Below are 7773 nucleotides of genomic sequence, written 5' to 3' on the forward strand. Positions count from 1 at the left end.
GGGGTAGAGGGAGAGAGGTTGACAGGGGTGGAGCATGACAGAGGGATGGAGCGGAGACAGCGCTAGAAGAGGACAGGTTTCATAGTCACAGGGAAAAAGGGGGACACAGAGACTGAGGGGGGAGAATGGACAGAGGGACAAGGACAGGGGGCGGAGGGGACACAGGGACAGCGGGAGACAGGCGGCAGAGGGGAATGCAGGGATAGATGAGGACAGGGGTAGATAGAGGAGTCAAAGGGAGACAGGGCGCCAGAGGGTGAGATGGGAAAGGGGCCACAGTGGAGCCTGGGACAGAGCTGGACAGGGGCAGAGGGGACACAGGGACAGAGTTCACTGTGACAGAGCGGGAGATGGGGACAACGGAGGACATAGGGACAGAGGGGACGCCGGGGCAGAGAGGGAAGATATCAGATTGGACCCAGGAAAAGCAGGGAAGAGGGGCCAGAGGGCAGATGCCGACAGCGGCCGACAGAGGGCAGAGGGGCCACAGGCACTGAGGGCAACGGGAGTGCAGGGGGGAAATAGGGAAAGAGGCCGACAGTGGGCAGAGGCGAATACAGGGACAGATGAAGACTTGGTTCAGGGGAGTCAAAGGGTGAGAGGGGGTCATAGGGACCGAGGGGGACAGAGGCTCGGAGCGGGGAACATGGACAGGTGTACACAGGGACAGAGTGGACACATGGACAGAACGGTAGGCAGGGGGAGAAGGGAATACAGGGACGGGAACAGCGGGCAAAGGGAGACAAAGGGAGAAAAGGGGACGGGTCAGACTGGGACAGAGGGACAGAGGGGGACCGCAGGCAGAGGGGGACACAGGGACAGAGGTGCACAGGGGTCAGAGCGTACAAAGATACAGAGGGCGACGGGGGGGCATAAGGGATGCAAGGAAAGAGAGTGACAGTGGGGCAGGACACAAGGACAGAAGGCGACAGTGGCCAGAGGGGACACAGGGACAGATGAGGAAAAGGTTTAGAGAGGGTAAAGCGAGAGAGAGGGGGACAGAGGGACAGAGGTGGACCGGCGGCAGAGCGGATACAGGGACAGAGTGCGACAAACGGCAAAGGGGAATACAGTGACAGATGACAGCTAAAGTGGAGTCGAACAGATCGATGGGGCCAGAGGGCCAGAGGGGAAAGGGGCCACAGTGTACAGTGGGATAGAGTGGGACAGGGGGCACAGAGGGGACACAGGGACAGAGGGCGACAGGCGTGAAGAAGGGACACAAGGCCAGAGGGGAATACAGGGACAGGTGAGGACAGGGTTCCGAGGAGTCAAAGGGAGAAAAGTGATGGAGGGCCAGAGGGGAAGGGGCCACAACGGCCACTGGGACCGAGCGGGACAGGGGGCAGAGGGGACATAGGGACAAAGGGGTCAAGGGGACAGTGGGGGAGAGCAGCCAGAGGGGGCACAGGGCCAGACGGGGACATGGGACGGAGTGGACATGGACAGAAGTGGATGCAGGGACAGAGGGGAACAGGGGCCAAAAGGAGACACAAGGAGAGACGGCGACGGGGGCAGCGTGGGACAGAGGGCTAGAATGGACACAGGGCCAGATGAGGACAGAGGTCAGAGTAGTCACAGGCATAGAGGGGTCACAGAGACCGAGGGGCACACAGGGCCAGGCGGTAAATGGGCCACAGCGGACATTGGGACAGAGCGGGACACGGGGTACAGAGAACACATGGACAGAAGGGGATGCAGGCACAGAAAGGGATACAGGGACAAGGGCAAAGAGGGAAAGAGGACGAGAGGGGGAGAGGAGTAGAGTATTACAGAGGTACAGAGTGGACACAGCGCCAGAAGAGGACAGAATTCATAGTCACAGGGTTAAAGGGGGACACACGCAGAGAGGGTGACTGAGGGACCGAGGCGGACAGGGGGCAGAGGGGAGATAGCGACAGAGGGCGACAGTAGGGTCGAGTGGAATACAGGGACAGATGATGACAGGGTTCGGAGGAGTCAAAGGTAGAGAGGGGGACAGAGGGTAAAGCCGTCACAAAGGACACTGGGACCCAGCGGGGCAGGGGTTAGAGGGGACATAGGGAGCAAGGGGTCAAGGGGTCAGGGGGGACAGTAGCCAGAGGGGACAAAAGAGATGGGGACAACGGAGGACACAGGGACAGAGGGGATACCGGGGCAGAGGGAGAAGGTATCAGATTGGACCCAGGAAAAGCAGGGAAGAGGGGGTAGAGGGGAGATACCGACAGCGGCTGACAGGGGGAAGAGGGGCCACAGGAACTGAGGGTAACAGGAGTGCAGGGGGGAAACAGGGAAAGAGGTCGACAGTGGGCAGAGGGTAATACAGGGACAGATGAGGACAGGGTTCAGAGGAGTCAAAGGGGGAGAGGGGGACACAGGGACCGAGGGGGACAGAGGCTCGGAGGGGGACAAATGGACAGGTGTACACAGGGACAGAGTGGACACATGGACAGAACGGTAGGCAGGGGGAGAAGGGAATACAGTGACGGGAACAGCGGCCAAAGGGTGACAAAGGGAGAAAAGGAGACGGGGCAGAATGGGACAGAGGGACAGAGGGGGACTGGGGGCAGAAGGGGACACAGGGCCAGAGGTGCACAGGGGTCAGAGGGTACAAAGATACAGAGGGCGACGGGGGGCACAAGGGATACAAGGAAAGAGGGCGACAGTGGGCCAGGACACAAGGACAGAGGGCGACAGCGGCCAGAGGGGACACAGGGACAGATGAGGAAAAGGTTCAGAGGAGGTAAAGTGAGAGAGAGGGGGACAGAGGGACAGAGGTGGACCAGCGGCAGAGCGGATACAGGGAGAGAGTGCGACACAGGGAAGAGGGGAATACAGTGACAGATGACAGCTAAAGTGGAGTCGAACAGATCGATGGGGCCAGAGAGCCAGAGGGGAAAGTGGCCAAAGTGGACACTGGGACAGAGTGGGACGGGGACAGAGGGGACACAGGGACAGAGGGCGACAGGTGCGAAGAAGGGACACAGGGCCAGAGGGGAATACAGGGACAGGTGAGGACAGGGTTCCGAGGAGTCAAAGGGAGAGAAGGTGATGGAGGGCCACAGGGGAAGGGGCCACAACGGCCACTGGGACCGAATGGGACAGGGGGCAGAGGGGACATAGGGAGAAAGGCGACAAGGGGACAGTGGGGGAGAGCAGCCAGAGGGGACACAGGACCAGACGGGGACATGGGACAGAGAGGATATGGACAGAAGAGGATGCCGGGACAGAGGGGAACAGGGGGCAAAAGGGGATACAGGGAGAGAGGGGGACAGGGGTAGAATATTACAGAGGTACAGAGTGGACACAGCGCCAGAAGAGGACAGAATTCATATTCACAGGGTTTAAGGGGGACACACGGAGAGAGGGTGACTGAGGGACCGAGTCGGACAGGGGGCAGACGGGAGAAAGCGACAGAGGGGGACAGTAGGGCCGAGTGGAATACAGGGAGAGATGCTGACAGGGTTCGGAGGAGTCAAAGGTAGAGAGCGGGACAGAGGGTAAAGCCGCCACAAAGGACACTGTGACAGAGGGGGGAGAGGGGGCAGAGGGGACGAAGGGAAGGAGGGGTCAAAGGGACAGAAGGGGACATAGGGCAGAGGGGAATATAGGGATAGATGAGGGAGTCAAAGGGAGGGAGGGGGCCAGAGGATGAGATGGGAAAGGGGCCACAGTGGACTCTGGGACAGAGCTGGAGAGGGGCAGAGAGGACAAAGGGACAGAGAGTTCACTGTGACAGAGGGGGAGATGGGGACAACGGAGGACACGGGGACAGAGGGGACACCGGGGCAGAGGGGGAAGATATGAGATTGGACCCAGGAAAAGCGGGGAAGAGGGGGCAGAGGGGAGATACAGACAGCGGCCGACAGAGGGCAGAGGGGCCACAGGCACTCAGGGCAACAGGAGTGCAGGGGGGACATAGGGAAAGAGGCCGACAGTGGGCAGAGGGGAATACAGGGACAGATGAGTACAGGGTTCAGAGGAGTCAAAGGGAGAGAGGGGGACAAAGAGACCGAGGGGGACAGAGGCTCGGAGCGGGGAACATGGACAGGTGTACACAGGGACAGAGTGGACACATGGACAGAACGGTAGGCAGGGGGAGAAGGGAATACAGGGACGGGAACAGCGAGAAAAGGGAGACAAAGGGAGAAAGGGGGACCAGACTGACTGGGACAGAGGGACAGAAGGGGACGGCGGGCAGAGGGGGACAAAGGCACAAAGGTGGACGGGTCAGAGGGGACCCGGGGCCTGATGAGGAGAGTGATCAGAGGAGTCACAGGGCCAGAGGGGACACAGGGACCGAGGTGGACAGGGGGCAGAGGGGCGATAGCGACAGAGGGTGACAGTAGGGCCGAGTGGAATACAGGGACAGATGATGACAAGGTTCGGAGGAGTCAAAGGTAGAGAGGGGGACAGAGAGTAAAGCCTCCACAAAGGACACCGGGACGGAGCGGGGCAGGGGTTAGAGGGGACCTAGGGAGAAAGGGGACAAGGGGTCCGGGGGGACAGTAGCCAGAGGGGACACAGGGTCAGGCGGGCACATGGGACGAAGAGGACATGGACAGAAGAGGATGCAGGGACAGAGGGGAACAGGGGGCAAAGGGGGGTAGAGGGAGAGAGGGGGCCAGGGGTGGAGCATGACAGAGGGATGGAGCGGTGACGGCGCCAGAAGAGGACAGGCTTCATAGTCACAGGGAAAAAGGGGGACACAAAGACAGAGGGGGGCAGATGGACAGAGGGACAAGGACAGGGGGCGGAGGGGACAGGGACAGCGGGGGACAGGCGGCAGAGGGGAATAAAGGGATAGATGAGGACAGGGGTAGATCGAGGAGTAAAAGGGAGAAAGGGCGCCAGAGGGTGAGATGGGAAAGGGGCCACAGTGGACCCTGGTACAGAGCTGGACTGGGGCAGAGAGGACAAAGGGACAGAGAGTTCACTGTGACAGAGGGGGAGATGGGGACAACGGAGGACACAGGGACAGAGGGGACACCGGAACAGAGGGGGAAGATATCAGATTGGACCCAGGAAAAGCGGGGAAGAGGGGGCAGAGGGGAGATACCGACAGCGGCCGACAGAGGGCAGAGGTGCCACAGGCACTGAGGGCAACAGGAGTGCAGGGGGAAAATAGGGAAAGAGGCCGACAGTGGGCTGAGGGTAATACAGGGACTGATGAGGACAGGGTTCAGAGGAGTCAAAGGGAGAGAGCGGGACAGAGGGCAAAGCCGCGAGAAAGGAGACAGTGATAGAGGGGGGACAGTGGGCAGAGGGGACGAAGGGAAGGAGGGGTCAAAGGGACAGAAGGGGACATAGGGCAGAGGGGAATATAGGGATAGATGAGGGAGTCAAAGGGAGGGAGGGGGCCAGAGGATGAGATGGGAAAGGGGCCACAGTGGACTCTGGGACAGAGCTGAAGAGGGGCAGAGAGGACAAAGGGACAGAGAGTTCACTGTGACAGAGGGGGAGATGGGGACAACGGAGGACACGGGGACAGAGGGGACACCGGGGCAGAGGGGGAAGATATGAGATTGGACCCAGGAAAAGCGGGGAAGAGGGGGCAGAGGGGAGATACAGACAGCGGCCGACAGAGGGCAGAATGGCCACAGGCACTCAGGGCAACAGGAGTGCAGGGGGGAAGTAGGGAAAGAGGCCGATAGTGGGCAGAGGGGAATAGAGGGCCAGATGAGGACAGGGTTCAGAGGAGTCAAAGGGAGAGAGGGGGACACAGAGACCGAGGGGGACAGAGGCTCGGAGGGGGAAAATGGACAGGTGTACACAGGGACAGAGTGGACACATGGACAGAACGGTAGGCAGGGGGAGAAGGGAATACAGGGATGGGAACAGCGAGAAAAGGGAGACAAAGGGAGAAAGGGGGACCAGACTGACTGGGACAGAGGGACAGAAGGGGACGGCGGGCAGAGGGGGACAAAGGCACAAAGGTGGACGGGTCAGAGGGGACCCGGGGCCTGATGAGGAGAGTGATCAGAGGAGTCACAGGGCCAGAGGGGACACAGGGACCGAGGTCTACAGGGGGCAGAGGGGAGATAGCGACAGAGGGCGACAGTAGGGCCGAGTGGAATACAGGGACAGATGATGACAGGGTTCGGAGGAGTCAAAGGTAGAGAGGGGGACAGAGGGTAAAGCCGCCACAAAGGACACTGGGACCGAGCGGGGCAGGGGTTAGAGGGGATATAGGGAGAAAGGGGTCAAGGGGTCAGGGGGGGACTGTAGTAAGAGGGGACACAGGGTCAGGCGGGGACATGGGACGGAGAGTACATGGACAAAAGAGGATGTAGGGACAGAGGGGAACAGGGGGCAAAGTGGGGTAGAGGGACAGAGGGGGACAGGGGTGGAGCATGACAGAGGGATGGAGCGGAGACAGCGCCAGAAGAGGACAGGTTTCATAGTCACAGGGAAAAAGGGGGACACAGAGACTGAGCGGGGCAGATGGACAGAGGGACAAGGACAGGGGGCGGAGGGGAGAGGGACAGCGGGGGACAGGCGGCAGAGGGGAATAAAGGGATAGATGAGGACAGGGGTAGATAGAGGAGTCAAAGGGAGAAAGGGCTCCAGAGGGTGAGATGGGAAAGGGGCCACAGTGGACCCTGGTACAGAGCTGGACAGGGGCAGAGAGGACAAAGGGACAGAGAGTTCACTGTGACAGAGGGGGAGATGGGGACAACGGAGGACACAGGGACAGAGGGGACACCGGGGCAGAGGGGGAAGATATCAGATTGGACCCAGGAAAAGCGGGGAAGAGGGGGCAGAGGGGAGATACCGACAGCGGCCGACAGAGGGCAGAGGTGCCACAGGCACTGAGGGCAACAGGAGTGCAGGGGGAAAATAGGGAAAGAGGCCGACAGTGGGCTGAGGGTAATACAGGGACAGATGAGGACAGGGTTCAGAGGAGTCAAAGGGAGAGAGCGGGACAGAGGCTAAAGCCGGCAGAAAGGAGACTGTGACAGAGGGGGGACAGTGGACAGAGGTGACGAAGGGAAGGAGGGGTCAAAAGGACAGAAGGGGACATGGGGCAGAGCGGAATACAGGGATATATGAGGACAGGGGTAGATAGAGGATTCAAAGGGAGGGAGGGGGCCAGAGGATGAGATGGGAAAGGGGCCACAGTGGTCCCTGCGACAGAGCTGGAGAGGGGCAGAGAGGACAAAGGGACAGAGAGTTCACTGTGACAGAGGGGGAGATGGGGACAACGGAGGACAGTGGGACAGAGGGGACACCGGTGCAGAGGGGGAAGATATCAGATTGGACCCAGGAAAAGCGGGGAAGAGGGGGCAGAGGGGAGATACCGACAGCGGCCGACAGAGGGCAGAGGGGCCACAGGCAGTGAGGGCAACGGGAGTGCAGGGGGGGAAATAGGGAAAAAGGCCGACAAGTGGGCAGAGGCGAATACAGGGACAGATGAGGACAGGGTTCAGAGGAGTCAAAGGGAGAGAGAGGGACACAGAAACCGAGGGAGACAGAGGCTCGGAGGGGGAAAATGGACAGGTGTACACAGGGACAGTGTGGACACATGGACAGAACGGTAGGCAGGGGGAGAAGGGAATACAGGGACGGGAACAGCGAGAAAAGGGAGACAAAGGGAGAAAGGGGGACCGGACTGACTGGGACAGAGGGACAGAAGGGGACCGCGGGCAGAGGGGGACAAAGGCACAACGGTGGACGGGTCATAGGGGACACGGGGCCTGATGAGGAGAGTGATCAGAGGAGGCACAGGGCCAGAGGGGACACAGGGACCGAGGTGGACAGGGGGCAGAGGGGAGATAGCGACAGAGGGTGACA

The sequence above is a fragment of the Macrotis lagotis genome, chromosome X, assembly GCF_037893015.1.
Source record: "Macrotis lagotis isolate mMagLag1 chromosome X, bilby.v1.9.chrom.fasta, whole genome shotgun sequence".
NCBI lineage: Eukaryota > Metazoa > Chordata > Mammalia > Peramelemorphia > Peramelidae > Macrotis > Macrotis lagotis.